The sequence below is a fragment of the Prionailurus bengalensis genome, chromosome C1 (genome assembly GCF_016509475.1).
Source record: "Prionailurus bengalensis isolate Pbe53 chromosome C1, Fcat_Pben_1.1_paternal_pri, whole genome shotgun sequence".
NCBI classification, from domain to species: Eukaryota; Metazoa; Chordata; class Mammalia; order Carnivora; family Felidae; genus Prionailurus; species Prionailurus bengalensis.
The window spans coordinates 62,421,661-62,438,993 of record NC_057345.1 but is presented as its reverse complement, the minus strand read 5'-3'; the positions used below and the strand labels follow the sequence as shown (position 1 = coordinate 62,438,993).

At 39.7% G+C, this 17,333-nt stretch overlaps 1 protein-coding gene across 6 annotated transcripts in view; it reads left to right on the top strand.

Moving 5' to 3' along the window:
* The window catches only part of ERICH3 (glutamate rich 3), a 107,363-nt gene extending 104,222 nt beyond the window's left edge, over positions 1-3,141 (top strand). For all 6 annotated transcript variants that reach the window (XM_043575286.1, XM_043575285.1, XM_043575283.1 and 3 more), the window contains one exon: positions 609-3,141. The gene's annotated coding sequence lies outside the window, so the exon portion shown is untranslated. The remainder of the gene's footprint in view (positions 1-608) is intronic.
* Positions 3,142-17,333: the final 14,192 nt, after the last annotated feature.

Genomic DNA, 17,333 nt, shown 5'->3' with positions numbered 1-17,333 from the left:
CGAAGCCTCATCAGTCCTTGCACGCAGCTGCACACAGCGGCTTCACTTCTGTGCTGCTTAACCCTAAGCCCAGGAGGACAGAGGCTGGGTAAGGCCCAGGTGGAGCTAACATGCACCCCCGACCCATTTCTACTCCTTTTGCCCCTGAGTCACACTCTGCTCTGCGGGCACAACTCTCTGCAGTGGTGAAATCCTGAAATCCCTGGCTCCTTTTCGGGGCTCCAGAGATGAAATCAAGAGAATGGGCCACAGGGACGTACCACAGACAAAAAGAATCACTCTCTATTCCCGAATTCATTTCCCTTTTAGTGGTTAAAAGGATGGCTGTGATTATTTGCCTTGCGATGGGCTCTCTGCCTTCATTTCTGCAGCTTTCGTGAAGTTTAATATAGATATTGCATAAATTATAAAATATATGATGATATTAAAAATATATACAAATTATGAAAACATGTAAAATATTGAAGATTGTAACTAAAGGCCAAAAATATTTTTTTAGCATTTCCTGCATTCCTGCTAATTCCTTGATGCCCTCATGTCCTTAAGTGCCTGTTTCTACTACCCTGAGTGATTTTACTCATAGTTCTATCCTTTTTATTATTTTTCAGGATATTTCAAAGATGTCTTCCAGAAGACTGAAAGAGTGGGGAAAGATGCACCCAATCGTCTCACTAGAACTTTAGATTTTATCTTAAAAAAAAAAAAATCATTGTGCTTGTCTGAGCTGGTTCCCAATCTGGCAGTGCTAGTCAGTAGCATGGTGAACACCTTGAGAATAGCTGAGTAGATCTGTAGGACCCTCTCTAGGGGCACTGGTTCCTAATGGAGGGCGGTGAGGCTGTTACGTATTCAACATGGCTAACGTGTCTCTGTTCCAACCAAACTGATGGTTCTCACGTGTTTGACTTTTACCAAAGAGCACCTGAAAGGCTCAGTCCTCACATCTGTTTAAATTCCTTTTTATTTCTAATCAAATATTAGTCCCAGTTTCAAACATCAGAGTTTTATTTCAAGTCCGTGGCTTGGGGCGTTAATGATTTGTGAGAATGAGCTCTAAAGGTCCTTCCTTGAACACTCAGTACTAGGATTGCTCTAACCCTGTAAATCCTCCCAGGAAGGGATTCTATGGCATGTATATTCACTTACATTTAGGAATAGTCATTCATCCTATTTATACCAGAAGGGTAAAGTGGCAATCTTATTTCAAAATGCCCTTTGTTTTTGTGTGTGTGGGTTTCTGTACTTCTGCTTTCTGAGGTAGACATAAATGCTTGTGGCATTTTGTCCCTGGGGGCCTTATTTATAGGTCCATTCAAATTTAAATCAAAGTAATAAATAATTTAGCTGACTGAAATGAGTAGCAATAATTATAGCAGGTAAACAGTGCACATGAGCACATACACCAACATTCTAAACTCTAGATTCTTTGGTTGATGTCATTTGATGGAAAAGAAACTTGGATTAAATTAATGTGCTGCTCACCTTCCCAAGTTCTGTTATTTCAAACCTGTGAACTAACCTTGCAGGGCATTGTAAATCAACAGTCAGAATCACTTTCTAAATTACCCCTTGATATTACTAGAAGTAGTTGTGCATCAGCGTGCCTACTGGAGATTTCGATTTCCTTGAAGACATCTTTGTTCATATAGCAGTACCCTAAAAGGTACATATGTTTGGCCATCTTTTTTCACATGAGGAGGTGAAACAAAATTTCCTAAAGCGGTGATTCTCCAGCTGGAGCACACATTAGACTTGCGTGGAGTACTTTCATGAATGATTCAACCCTTGGCCCCCTTCCCCAGAGATTTGGATTTAATTAGTTTTAGATGGGTGTCAATGTCAGCTGTTTTGTTTTTTGGGTTTTTTTGTTTTTGAAATTCGGTTGATTCTACTGTGGAGTTAAAATTGAGAAGAGCTGCTCTTAATCATCATATAATCTATGCTGGCTGCCCTACACTCTGTGTCCCTAGGGGACAGGCATATTATCTTTTTAGGTATGTTTCATTTTAATAAAGGAGCTGTTGAATGATCAAAGCTATAATGGACCGTGGTTCTCAAAATGTGGTCCCTTGATCAGGATATCAGCATCACCTGGTACTGTTCCAAATACTAATTCCCGCCCTCATCTCACACCTATTAAATTGGAAACTCTGTGGCTGGGGCTTCGCAGTGGTGTTTTAACAAGCCCTCCAGGTAATTCTGATGTACTCTAAAGTCTGGAAACTGCTGTTATGGACTATGGATTGTACCGAGGATTAGTCTCAGTTGGAAAATGGATTGCAGAAGCATTGTGAACTTTCTCTCTTTGTCTCTCTCTTTCTTTTTCTATTTCTCTTCCTTTCTCTAGGAAAGGGCACTCACTATAAAAGTGATGGATTCATATTAAGCTCAATTTTATTATGGCTGCAATGATGTGTTTATGAGCTCTTTCAGCCCCATCCCCCATTGAGGCTTGAACATCAGCCATAGCATACCATAGATCTCCATCGTCTGTCTTAAGTTTTATGAGTGGGTTTCATCTACATTATATCCAATTCCATTTATTACTGAGCTGCATTACTGTGGAGCTCTACAGTATTTTTTCCTGATCTCAACCTGAATGCCACAGAGCACTGTGAATACATAGCACCTTATGGGAAAGATTGTAAACTTGTTAATTCCATTGAAGAATGAGTTTTGTACAATGTGCTAAATGGAAATTGCATTGAATTATTTTTATATTTAACACATTCCGTCAAAACATTCTGCAACATAATTCTACAATCTGCATGTGGGTTTAAGTGTGAAATTCAGTGTTGTGATATTTTGATTAAATGAATTAATTCTTTCTCTGCAAATACTATGTTGATAAAACTGTATGTGAAACTGAACTGATTTTTCCCCTAGTTTCATCATTGAAAGCATAAACAAACTATATGTTTACAGATAAGACATGTGAATGATTCTTTATCAATAAGATTAGACTTTGAACATCTTCTTTGTCCTTTCATTACAAAGTTTAGACTCCATAAAGCAGAGAAAATTAGTTTATTGAGCTGTTTATATTGACTGTCTATATTCAAACATGTCTTTCATATACATGAGATAATATTAGGAAAATTATCACCATTTCATAAATAAGTAAATAAAAGCTCAAAATCATGTTCTTGTCTAAAATCATGGTCGGTCTCAGGTCTTCTGACCCCAAACACTGATATTTTTCATCTCATGCACTATCTTCTAGGAAGAGATGTTTTAATAGATACTAAGATACTACATGCACACTTATACATGTTTTCGTTTACTTGTAGAAGGAGGGAGAAAAAACTTACAGAGAAAATAAGGAAGGGTGAGTTTGAGAGTGACTTTGAAAGAATTCCAACTGTATTTTATTCCCTGTTCTCTTTTATCTCTTACAGCTGGCTACAGTGACAGGAAACTTCTTTTAAATGATGTATTCAGGTGGCTTAGAAGAGGATAGAACAAATCTCATTAATATATACTGTATCAGCAAGAAGGGAATTATATTTACAGCCAATCAAAGAATATGGTAAATTATTTAAATAATTGAAGAGAGAAAAGTAGACAACCAAAGTAAAGGTAGGCAGAATAGGCTACTTATTTTTTTTAATTAAGCCTTTTCTATGGCTTTATAAATTCTTTGTTATAAGTTTGAAGTATAGTTGAGTTCCTTAAAATTTCTAAGACCAATAATTTTGCCACAATTATTGCCCCTAGAAAATGACTGTTTGAGAAAAGAAAAGAAAGCCTTAAAGATTCATCTAATAAGTGAAATATTCCAACAGCATCAAGGACAGCCCAGGAGAGGCCACTTCTGACCTTGGACAACATTTCCTTCCAGTCTTCTATACCACCTGATTGTGTCCTTTAAAAGAATCTCCCTGTCACCACAGCCAGGAGCAAGAGGTACAAGGGAACAGGGAATAAATACAACTAGAATTTTTTTCAAAGTGACTCTCAAACTCACCCTTCTTTTTACTTTGTTAGGTGTTTTCCTTTCTTTTAATACTGTGCCCTGTGACAGGAAATCTATAAAGGGAAATATAAATTCTGTAAGATAAAATGCTGGATTATTTGAGAAATACACATTCTTCTTGAAATTCCTTCCAGAAGTCTCACACTATTTAATAATCTGTGCAACCCTTACCATACTTTGCAATGATGCAATACCCCCATGTTTTATTAGGGAAACGAGAGTACATGGAAGATTCCTGGGACAGAGATTCTGGAGCCAAAATCTATTTAAGACACAGCTCTCTGCCTCCTTTGTGAAATGTTTCCTGGTCTTTATTAAATATCTACTTATAACTAAAGGTTACGCTAAAGAAAATAATTATAGGAGAAATCTCTTACTTGTTCAGGAGCTTGTTACTAATGTGACACAGAGATCTTCAAGCTGGCATGGGGGTCCCCTGAAGGGAAATGAAGCTTTTCAAGGGATTCACAGGCAAGGCTACTTTCCAAGTGTTCAACCTCCACATGCACTTTTGTCATAAAATGGACTTAAAAACTAGCCTGCACTCAAGGTCTCCCTTTGCCAGGTTCCTGTTCTCTCTTCACCATAGGTGTCATCATAAGTCTTTGTTCATTTACCAACTTTCTGTGTGGTCTCTGGGATGTCACAAATGCTGAACAATATGAAATATTGTTGTAGGTATTGAGAATGGGAATGACCTCAGTGACTGGTTAACGAATCCTTCTGAAAGTCAAGTGGTTTTCAATTCTTTGTTTTCAAGAAAACCAACTGAGGACTTAATTGAGCTATCAGCTGATAAGCCATTAAAATAAGTTTTGGTATTTGATCAGTCTGTGGTTTTTGGCAAATCACTCAGAAGGAGGTCAGAGAAGATATTGCAGCACAATACACCAAACTGCTTCCACTCCCATCTCTTATGCAACGTGCACAAATCCGACATTTGTTCACCTATACGAATAAAACAGAAAATGCAATAGAACTGATGGTCAACACTCTCATTTAGTGTAAAAGTATCCATTCACAGATACACAAACTAATTAAAAATAGAAGTCACCATCTTTTTTTTATGTTTATTTATTTTTGAGATACAGAGAGAGAGAGAGAGAGGGCGGGAGGGGCAGTGAGGGAGACACAGAATCCGAAGCAGACTTTGAGCTGGCAGCACAGAGCCTGATGCAGGGTTCGAACTCAAGAACCACGAGATCATGACCTGAAACAAATTCAGATACTTAACCAACTGAGCCACCCAGATGCTTCTAGAAGTTACCATCTTGAGAGATGCATTTCTACTTTTACTTTTTATGTGTAACGTTTATAAAACCTTATCATACATGTGTGTTGTTTCGATCAAATGCATATTACTCATTATTGCAATGATAGCTCAGCCCAGAAGAAATTTAACACATAGAAACTTATATTCATAAGAAAAGTTTTCTAGGAATGCCGAGGTGGCTGAGAATCTGACTTGATTTCAGCTCAGGTCATGATCTCAAAGTTTGTGACATGGGGCTCTGCGTTGACAGAGCAGTGCCTACTTGGGATTCTTTCCCTCTCTCTCTGCCCCTCCCTGGCTCATGCTCTCTCTCTCTCCCTCTCTCTCAAAAATAAGTAGACTTTTTTTTTAAAAAAAAAGAAAATTTTTACAGAGACAAAAAAGCAGATTCTGAACTATGAAGAACAAACTGAAGGGAGGTGGGTGAGGGGATGGGTGAAATAGATGAAGGGGATTAAGAGCACACTTATCATGATGAACACTGATTAATTTATGGAATTGTTGAATCACTATATTTTGCACCTGAAACTAATATAACATTGTATGTTAATTATACTGTAATTCAAATAAAAAAAGAAATATTTGAATTAAATATTATACAATAATTTAGTTACAGAGAAGTATGACAGGACAATCAAAAAAGACTTTCATGGGGTGCCTGGGTGGCTCAGTCGGTTGAGTGTCCGACTTCAGCTCAGGTCATGATCTCGCAGTCTGTGAGTTTGAGCCCGCGTTGGGCTCTGTGCTGACAGCTCAGAGCCTGTGTCCTGCTTCGGATTCTGTGTCTCCCTCTCTCTCTGCCCCTCCCCTGTTCATGCTCTGTCTCTCTCTCTGTCAAAAATAAATAAACATTAAATAAATAAATAAATAATTAAAATTAAAAAAGACTTTCAAACATAAAAATACACCACAGTAGGATAAAAATCTGTGGGCCAAGTGGAATGGAAATTAAGAAAAAAATAATGTGAGGGGCACCTATGTGGGTCAGTCAATTAAACATCTGATTTTTGCTCAGGTCATGATCTCCCTGTTTGTAGGTTCGAGCCTCGCATCAGGATCTGTGCTGACAGCTCGGAGCCTGGAGCCTGCTTTGGTTTCTGTGCCCTCCTCTCTCTCTCTGCCCCTCCCCTGCTCTCAAAAATAAATATTTTTTAAAAAAGAAAAAAAAAGAAAAAAAAGAATGTGAGATTTCCTTAGCTAAAGAAGAGCTTAGCCATATACTTTTGAAAATGGATATCTTAGTTCAGTTTCCCCAGGAAATGCTCCAGAACAAAAGCTTCCATGCAGAATGTTTACTGAGGCATGCTCTTGGGAATAACAGTACGGGAGAGTGAGGGAAGCAGAAATGGGTGGAAGGAGAAGATGGACTGTGATGTCATCACCCCAGAAACTTCTATTGCCGCTAAGGCCGCAGTCCATCATGTGGGAAGCTCTGGAGCTCTGATGGCAAAAAAAGGCAGAAGGAGCCGGGTCTCTGAGTCCCCACTATAGGCCAGTCACTGATGTTGGCTGTTTCCTCAGGAGGGAGCATAACCTTTGAGTGGTAGCTCCCTTCAGTCAAAATCACTTCCTGTGGAGAGACTCAGATATGAGCCAGCAGCAGACCCCACCCCAGCAAGGGAATGAATGTATTGACTGAGAATGGGGATTCTTGGCACCGCCCCCAACATCCAATACATGGATAAAATGGATAGGAAACTGCGATAGCATTTTGATTTCTTTGGACCCATTTAAGAAAGAGATATAACAGTTTTACCTAAAACATCCCATTTTATAACATGCTAGAAACGACATCTGTAAGTACTATTTAAACTTATAGGAAAATTTGTAGATGTCAATGAAAAAAATGTGCGAGGGGGTCCTGACAGCTTTCCAAAGTTCTCTCAGTGGTTATGTAAGCAAACATATTTGAAGAGCACTGGTATAATGGACCAGGTGATTAGCACATGGCTGCTGTTCCTCTAGCTGCAAGGCATGGCAGCTTTCTCAAGTGAGTTGCTAAAAGGTCGAGTAATGCATGAAGTTTATTTTGGCTACGTACTATTGAAGTGATTGTCAGAAAAATAAATGAGTGGGTCATGCAGCTTGGGGGTGCTACAGGGAAGAAGAATCCTAGCACAATGTCTAGCTGTTTCTAGGGAAGGAAATGTGCCTCTGGGGTGTGTCCAAGTACACAGTCAAGGCAGTCAACAGTTGTACTCGAACAGTGACTCAGGGATGGAGAGCAGGGGTCAGCAAAGTCTTTCTATAAAGGAACAGATGTTACACATTTTAGGTTTTGTGGGATGTATAGTCACAGCTTCTCAATCCTACCATGTTAGGGCAAAAGCAACCATGGACAATGCTTATGTGAGTGAGATTGTGTTCCAATAAAACTTTACTGACAAAAGAAAGGTAGAATGCTAGATTTGGCCTGAACACTGTATTTTTCTAACCTGCGCTAGAAAGCAATCGATTAAGTAGTTCTAAAACTACGTAGACTAATCCTCACTTCCCAATATGCCACAGAAATTTTACTTTTCAGAAATACTCCCTAATCATAAAGGTTTGGAAACGACTGGTATGAGGAACAAATTGCCCTTTAATCCCTCGGTGGAACGGATGATTTATTAGAATCTTTCTTTCTCTTTAAGACTGTTGTTAAATCTTAGCCATGTTTTCGCTCCATCCTTCCCCTCCTTCGCCATCTTCTCTGGTACATCTGCTAGGGTGCAAACATGAGGTGCTGCAAAGAAGGAAAAAGGAACCCGAGAGTTCTGACAATCACACTTCATGTAACATGGGCTGACTTGTTCTGCAATGGAGTGTCGGCTCCATGAGAGAAGAAGCATGCTCTGTTCTGGCCCACGTTCAATTCCCTGTGCCAAGAACACTGTCTGGCACATGGCACACATTCAATAAATATCTGGTAAATGAATGGCTAAACGATATAAAATGCAGATTGAGATAATGTTTTATAGGTTGTCCTGAACATTTAAGCCCAAATTCAGTTGAAATTGATAAGATGCAGGAAGCATCTAAATTTGTTGACTGAAAATGATATTTTCATACAATTTTAGAGGTAACAGGGACACTAGAGACCAGAGATTCCACCATTTCCTTTTCAGATACCAGGCTGAGAAAGCAGTGGCCCAAAAGTTCTGAGGACTGGGCTACGCGTTGGTTAAGGACAAAGTGGGATTAGAACTCCTATCTTTAGTCGAGAGCCTATTTCACTTCACAATGCTGCTGCTCGTCGGTCAGATTTTCTTTTTGGAGATGCGAAATCCTGATTTCTAATCAAATCCATTCTCTAAAACTTGGTGGCTTGTTTTTATTTTGTTTTTTTTTTTAGGACTGCTAACCTAGTCATTGCTTTGCAAACACTGAAATGCAAGTTTTCAAATGCAGTGTAGGTGAAACATTTTGGTTGTGTGGATTATAGATGTCTCCAAGGTTATCATTGCCTGTTTGTAATCCCCACTGACAATGCAAAGGTTTATAGCTAGAAACAGCAGAAATCCCACATGCTAGTTATTTTATGCACACACGCACACAGGCGCGTGTGTGCGTGCGCACGTACAGACATACACACACACACACACACACACACACGCCTGTCATGGATTAATTTAAAGAAAAGAAAATCTATGAGAATGAACAAACTCTCCCCACTGAACTAATCATGTTAGTGGCTGTCTACTTAGCACAGAATTCTGCAGGAGAATTCAACAAACTACAAACCTATTTAAGCATGTACAGATTGGCTTAACAACTCAAATCTAAATCTCTGGTTCTCAATTTTGGCTGCACATAAGAATTCTCCTGAGGAAATTTTTTAAATCTCTGAGGGTGAGCGTCAGTCTTCAGGATTTAAAAAAATCTCCACAGGTGATTAATCCATGTAGTCAAGGTTTTACACCACAGACTTCAAGTCTGAATAACTCCTGATTTGAAAAGGTAGACTGTAATGTGATTTCAGAATTCTAACTTAACAGATATAATATAGCTTACATTTTGCTTTTACTACTTTGCTCATTTTATTCTTTTACTCCCTTACTCATTAAGCCTCACAATGCCATGAGGAAGGTACTATTAGCCCCATTCTATAGATGAGACTGAGACACAAAAACGTGAAGTTAACATGCTCAAATCACAGAGCTAGGAATTGTCTCCACTGGGACTTAACCCAGAAGAAAATGGCTCCATCTGTAAAAGTTCTCAACATTTACCTGGCATGAGACTGTCCTGGAGGGCTGATTCAATTAGAATTTGCTAGAGTTTGTCATTCATTAGGGCTGCAGGGTACCTGAGAGTTTGCATTTGTAACAAGTCCCTATATGATGCTGATGTTGCTGGGCCAAGGACCAGACTTTGAGAATCTAGAGTTCAAACTGTGTTTTAAAAAGCCTGCCAGGTGATATGGATGCACACTTAAGTGTGAGAACCCCTGTTCTCAATGGCTCTTAGCCTGAGCTGCACATTAGGATCTACTGGGAAGCTTTAAAAAGCTCTGATGCCAGGCTGCACTCCAGACCATTACAATCTCTGGGGAGTAGGGCCAGCACCAGTCTTTTTTAAAGTTCCCCATCCAGCTACGGTAGAGAATCACTGCTTTAGAGTGTACTCTCTTAGCTGCAACATTCTATCCTGCCCTCCATGTGGAGATGAAGGCTTCCAAAGCACTGTACTGCCACAGTTACAACACTGGTCTGGTCGTGATGAGCACCGGGTGATGGATAGAAGTGTTGAATCACTGTATTGTACACCTGAGACTAATACAAACCTGTATGTTAACTAACTGGAATTAAAATAAAAACTTAAAAAAGAATCAGGCTGGGATCATTGCTCTGTCACTGGAGAGGCAGTATTTGAGTTATACTCTATTAGGCTCCATGATGCTTATAAATGTTCTTCCCATTACCAAGGAGGTCCCTTCTAGAGGAGAATAAACACTTCTCCATCAGTAGTGAGATGCTGTTGTTTTCAAATCTTAATCTCCATTTGCAAACTGTAAGATCTGTGAAGCTGAATCCTGGTGGATTTGTGGGTGATTTAGCTTATGGCCAGCCATCACATCTTAAACGCCATTTCTCAACCAAGAGAGTCTGTACACATGGCAATTTCTAGCCCATGTGTCTCCTAAGAATCAGTGTAAAATGGTTAGGCACTCTGAGCAACCCAAGTCAAGGGATTTCCACTATACTGAGTACTTCTAACCAGGATGAGAAACAGCTTCAGACTTGTCCAGTTCACACCTAACAAAACAAGTGCTTCAGTTGATCCTCAAGTATTGGGGAAAGGCAAAATCACAGTCTATATCCACCTTGCCTTCCAAAAGTTAGGTCCACGGAACATCAGGGTAAAATAAACAACAATGGTTTGAAGAAAACCTATAAAAAGTGAATCAGAATGGGTAGCCTGAGGAAAAGAGATGGAAAGGGACAGAGAGAGTCTGGATTATACCTTGTTGGTGTATAATAGTGGTTTGTGCCTACAGGTCATTATCACATAAACCTTGCATTGTTCTCATGAAGTAAAATCGCATAGTAAACAGAAGAAAATTGGGCAATAATTCTAATTTTTATTTTACAAATGAGTAAAAAGGCCCTGAAATTTTTCTACCTTTCTCTTCCTAAATGTTGCATTCTGTGTAATTTCTTCAGGGCTATCTGCCAATTCTCTTTGATTTATCTGTGTCTAATCTTCTAAGCTTGTGCTTTCAACAATCTTTTCATTTCTTCCAGTTGTATTTACTCTTTAATCCAAGTCTACCTGTTCATTTTTGGTGATCGCATGCTGCTTGCTAAATTTTTCCTACTTCATGTCATTTCATTTTTAAAATTTAGTTATTTCCTATTCTGAAATGGATTCTTCTAATATCTAGCATCCTTGGAAGCCTGGATCTATAGTTTGTTACTTCTGCTGACTTTCATTCATAGTGGTTTGTTTCTCATCTGTTTGTATTGAGTTAATCTGAATTGGTGAATAATTCTCTTGGGGTCCAGTTTAATGTGTCAGTCTTTAATAAATCTTCCCCTCATGTGGGCTCAAGGCTTAATCTCCAATTTCAATTCTAATATTCCATCACTCTCAGGGCACCCTGGCTCCTCCCTTGTTTTGGTTCACTTTTTAAAAAAAGAGTTTCCCTATTCCCTGCAAGTTCAGCAGTAAAATAAAAATTTAAGTTTTAGGAAGAATCTATTTGTATTGTAGTCAGAAATTTCTTGAGGTAGTGAGTCTCTATATTACAAAAGGCAGAGTTTTTGACATAATCTTCAAAATAATTACATCATCTAATTGTAAAGTAAGAGAATATTTTTTTTTTCAAATATTCATAGGTACAAGTTCCCCCAAATAAGGTTTGGATTGACTGTGAAGATACCAGCAATAGAGACTAAACTTTCCAGCAACTAAAGCTTCTCAAATGACGGTTTAACACAATTGTCTTAAAATGGTTGCGAAGAGATTTTAAAATTGCAATGCTCTTACTATTGGCATTTAACATTGTAGTGCTCTTTTTAGTGGCATTTAAAATTGTAGTTCTCTTGTTGGTGGTATTTCTTCCCATATTTCAACTCCAAGGAAGAGTTCATGTATGGGTCATGGAAATAACTAGGTTGTATGAAACTTTAGAGAAGCAAAGAATTGACGTAGTCTATCCTCTGAGTACTCACCTCATTTTTCAATTGCTTTCACTCTCCTGTAACTCGTCCACTACAGATGGTAGAATAAGGGCTTAGGTCCTCTTTCGATTTAGAAGTGAGGAACAGGGGAATAGGCCAATGTCAATTTCTGGGTTTTGATATTGTTCTGTAGTTCTATAAGATGTCCCACTGGAGGAACCTAAGTGAAGAATACACAGGACCTCTCTGCACTCTCTATTTTTGCAAGTTCCTGTGAAATGATCATTATTTAATATTAAAAGTAAAAAGAAAAAAGAATAGCAGTGGGGAGACTAGAGTAAGGCTGAAGCTAGCAAGGGGGTGTGAGGGAGAACGTTGTACCTGGCTCTTACCAGGCCTCCAAAGAGCTGGAAGAAGGGACTCTTTGTGGCACCCTTGGGATTTGTCCTAGTTCTCCAAAGGCATAGTGGGCCAGAGCCCTAACTAGTGATAACAAGCATCATTTGCCTGCTGTGAGATCCCTGAGTGACCCGGCAAGGTGACAAGCCCCTGGATGAGAGTGTAGACAACCAGTCATCTTCTCCTTGGAGAGCCAACTAATGGCTCCCTTCAAATGTTATGTTGATAGCTATTCATGCGATGTTTACAAATAAACACCATAAATTAGCACCACGGGAAAAATGAACTCCATAGAGTCTATGAAAATAGGAGGAAACATGACTTTCAAGGCACATTGTTTAAAATGTGGGGCATAGGAGGATCTGTTTTTAACCAGGCTAAGAACACTGATAACATTTGTAAACACATAAACATTTGTAAACAGGAGTACTTACTGTGATTCTGATGAATTGCAATATATGCTTATATTATGAATTATCACTTTCGATACAGTAGTAAGACATTTGACAGGAAAATTGCACATAAGGAGGTGTCTCTTTGTGATTCTTGAGCTGTATTAATATTTTAAAGCAATTAAAAGCTTAATGGATAGGGTGGGAGAAAGGAACAAACTAATTTAGCTTTAGCAAGCAACTTGAACATTCTCCACCACTCACTATTTTACGTTTTGCAGAATTTCCATTTGTATTAATAACTTATTACTTCCATTAAACATGCATTTTCCCTAAAGCCTAATGTTTCTTCAGTAGAGACCAATTAACTGGGACATTCTTTTCTAAGCTAGCCAATTATTTTAATTACTAGAATTTTTTTTTTAAATGTGCTTGCTTTGCATAGATTTGACCAGTTGAATTTGCCCCCCCTCCCCCAAATGCATGGACTTTGTATTCTAGAAGATGGAAGGTTTTTGGTGAATATGTGGATGCGAAAAATACTTGTGGAACTTTGGGGTTCTGCAGAGCAGCAGACTAACAATCTTGTGTCAGTACTCCATTGCTTTTCATCCTCCTCTCTAACTTGGTGCCATTCCAATCCAGCAGTCTTTTGTTAATAATTATTGCTTGATTAATTAATTAATTCAGCTTCCTTATTCTCTTTGTGAAGAACCATGGCTTGAAGGATGAACAGGGAATTACCGAAACTAAGGAGGAGCTATAAGGTAGTAGGTGGGCTCTATTATAACAAAACTTGAGGGTGTGCTCCCTTATTCTCTTGAGACTGGTACCAAAAAGTACACAGAGCCCATATTTAATGAGTGTTGAAGAGTTAAAAGCAAAAGTAATAAAAAGACATTTCATTAATTAGACCTCCATGGAGGTGAGGGATGCTTCCGCTGAAAGAATGAGCACCACAGACACAGAGTTTGTTGGGTCGGGGGTGGGGTGGGGGGGGGGGCCGGGGGGCGGGGGATGGGGAGGGGGGTGGGGGATAGGGAGGGGGGAGGGGGGTGGTGGGGTGGGGGGGCTAGTACCCTCCTGGCACGGTCAGGAAGCCAGTTATTTTCATGCAAATGACAGGACTTCCCAAAAGGCATGCAAAAAGTCATTTCCAGCTTGCAGAGAGACACTGAACACACAACTAGGGAGGAGAATAAATACGAGTGATGATGAGAAGGCTAAATAGGAATGTCCTAATAAAGTAGAAAAATGAGTGAGCAGACTGGTGGAATGGGAGAAATCCCAAGAATCAAAAGGAAAGAGGTAAAAATCAGCTTATAGAAATTTAGAGCAAGGGTAACAAACATCCAGAACTGTTACCACTTTTGCTGGTGATAGGGGGACTTACAGAGGGCATGACCAAACACAGTCGTGCTGAGTACCTCACACCTAACAGCTGAAACAGAGTGAAAATGGTGTTACATTCATTAAAAAAGGAGGCCACGAGAGTAAGGTGGTTCTAACACCTCAGTACCTTCTGTAAGCAAACCCAAACCTAGGCCTCTCAATGTCTCAAGGTTAAGAAATTAAAACCTAAGAACAACCAATCACAAGCAGCCAACTAAGCTTTCCCAAATAAAGCAACTGCTTAAGCTGTAGTCAATCAAATAATTTCCTTGCTTTGCTTCCTTGTCTTTTCTATAAAAGTCTTGGTCCCATTTCCTGTGGGTGAGGCAGTCCTAACATTTCTGGTTTGGTTCTGCCCTATTCAAATAGATTTTCACTCAAAGAAACTTAACATTTTGAATATGCCTCACTTTATCTTGTAACAACAGAGAAAACAGGATACTCAAAAAGTGCTGAAAGAAACAACGCTAAAATTGGGTCTTAGCCTAGCTGCCTCCTGAACCCTTCATTCATTTGTTAATTCATTCTTACTCTAATTGAATTATTCTTTGACCACTTACTCCTTCATTCCACAAACCACTCCTTACTATGGAGGAGCTAGTGGTCAAAATTCAAATCATTTGCATGCCTGCTATCCTAGTTTGGTCTTAGAAAAAGGCAGACCCCCAGCAAAAGCTCATAAACTGTTTACTTCTTCAGTAATGCAATCCCTGGTAGCAGGAACCAGGAAAGTAGGAATATGGAGGAGAGGAGGGAGAGCCAACCCTACAGTGTGGTGTTGAGCTGGATGCCATTTGGTATCAAGGGCGACTGATTGCCGGTCTCACCAAATTGTTTTCTGAAGCACTATGACTGCCTCAGGACAAGGGATTGTGGTAAAGAGAGGAGAAGAACTGATTTCCTGGCTCTGGTGTCTCATTGGTCAAAGGATTACTCCACAGGTGCACAGGTGTTAACAGCCAGGTTCTGTTGCAAAGGTCTACAGAACCTGAGACATGTCTCCTCAAGCAATAAGGGAGGGAGCTTAATAGCAGTGATCTGGGAGGTGCAGGGCAGTAGAGACCTAGCCTGACCTGAGGCAAGGCATGGTCAGGTTGCCCACAAGAAGTTGGTTATGGTGATGGTGGGTGACTTAATGGCAAATGGCATAGGTGACGCCAAGAAGATCTGAAATGACCCTTAAGAGGTGTCTAATGCTTGAATCTTGGAGACATTAGTAATTAACTGTTTATGTTTAATTTAACTGCATTGCAAATCTGGTTATAATTTTATCCATGTTGTGCCTTTTGTGTTATTCTCATTCTTTCTGTTATATGGCCTAAATTGTTGGACCTTAACTTAGGTGTTGTCTTACAAACACTTAAATTTTCTCAGCCACAATCCTTTCATTAGTTTCCCAGGAAATAAATGATTAGCCCTTGGTGCTTGATTGATTCCGCTCTCAGTCATGTTATATTAAAGCATGGCCAATTGTTATGGAACATTTATCATGTGCCTCACACCGGGATATGTGCTTTTCATGCATTGTTTTACCTAACCTTCTCTGTGAGGTACAGATGGGAAATCTGAGGATGAAAGTGACTAAGTAACTTGCCCAAAAGAGGTCACACAATGAGGGGAAAAAAATAGAACTTCACCAAGTCTGACTCTAACGCTTATACCCTTAACCACTCTGTCAGTGCTTTTCTTTCTTTCTTTCTTTCTTTCTTTCTTTCTGATTTGTTTTTTTTTCTTTTTTTTTAAAGAGAAAGAGTTTGAGAACAGGGGACAGGGGCAGAGAGAGAGAGAGATAGAGAGTCCAAGTGGACTCCATGTTTAGTGTGTAGTCCAACTCAGGGCTCGATCCCACGACTCAGGGATCATGACCTGAGCTGAAATCAAGAGTCAGATGCTCAACCAACTGAGCCACCCAGGTACCCCTATGCCAGTGCTTTTCAAAATGTGGTCCCAGGACCAGCAGCACCAGCATCTCCTGGGAACTTACTGGAAATACAAAGGTTTGGGCCCCACTCCAAAGCTTCTGATTATAAAACCCTGGGGCTGAGACCCAGAAATCTGTATCTGAATAAGTCCTCTAGTAATGCTGACACAGGCTGACATTTAAGAACTGCTTTATGCTATTCTGTTTCCTGCAGTTTTGCACTTGGTATAGGATAAACATACGTCATCGAATGTCCCATTCATTTTTATTCTGATTACTTCAAATTATCCTCAATCTTGACATTGATTTTTTTCCCCTTAGACTAATTTGAGTTTCGGGAAAGGAAAAAAAAAAAAACCCTGAAAGAAGAATTTGGTATTCTTCACTGAGGATTCATTTTTGAAGTGGCGTTGAGCAGACCACCAATTATTATATGAGTAGAAAACTGAAGGGCAAACCAACATTCAAATGATTTTTATTGCATTTCATGGTCTGGCTGGAGTCTTACCCTTTACTGATTAGTTGAGATAAAAGAAGAGATGGAGGTTAGTGAAATCAGTGAGCTTCAAACCCTTTTTTAAAGATGGCGAAGATACCTTTCTTCTGCATATAAGCCCATTGCTTAAAAGACAGATACTTGAGATAATATTCTTTTTATCTCACTAATTACACAGAAAGCCTGACTGAGAGTGCTTTGGAGATGTGTCCTCATCAGCAGGGCTTGGCACCCGTGGCAGTGTTTCAATTCAAGAAGCCTAATTTAATTAGTGCCTTGCCACTGGGTCGGCCGCTGTGCTGCCTTGGATCTCTGGCCTGAGGAGAAATGGGCAACCCCTGCTCTTTTTATTTCCAGTTAGCCTCATAAAAGGTAGGATGTCCAAGGAGGGAGAGGAACTTTGCTTCTCCATCATGTTTTGCATACGGTGCTAATTGAGCTGACAGTCTTGGACCACAGTCTGTTACTGCAGCAGCTGAGCCTTCAGCTGATACCGGGGAAGGGACTGCAAATGTCAAATGGCTCATCTTTGCCCTCGTGGCTCTTGAAATATGGAAGGGAACGGATCAGGGGGAGCTCTTCCGTCTGCATGCTTGAGTAACTTCAAGCAACACAAAACTAGGAAGGAATAAGGTATTCAAATCTTACTGGTAATGGCTACACTATCTCTCCCTGCTTTCCCTACCCAGTGTGCTAATGAGGAGTGGAAAACGTGAAACTCCTTGGCTTCCCTAATTGCTGTGCTTTGCCCTCATAACTTTTTTGTTCCTGCTTATCACGGTGAGAGTCTTGCTTCTGTCAATCATTTCTGGTTCATTCTGCCTAGAAAATAACAATGTGTATTTTTTGAGCCTTGAGATTATTCCAGCCCCTTCTTTT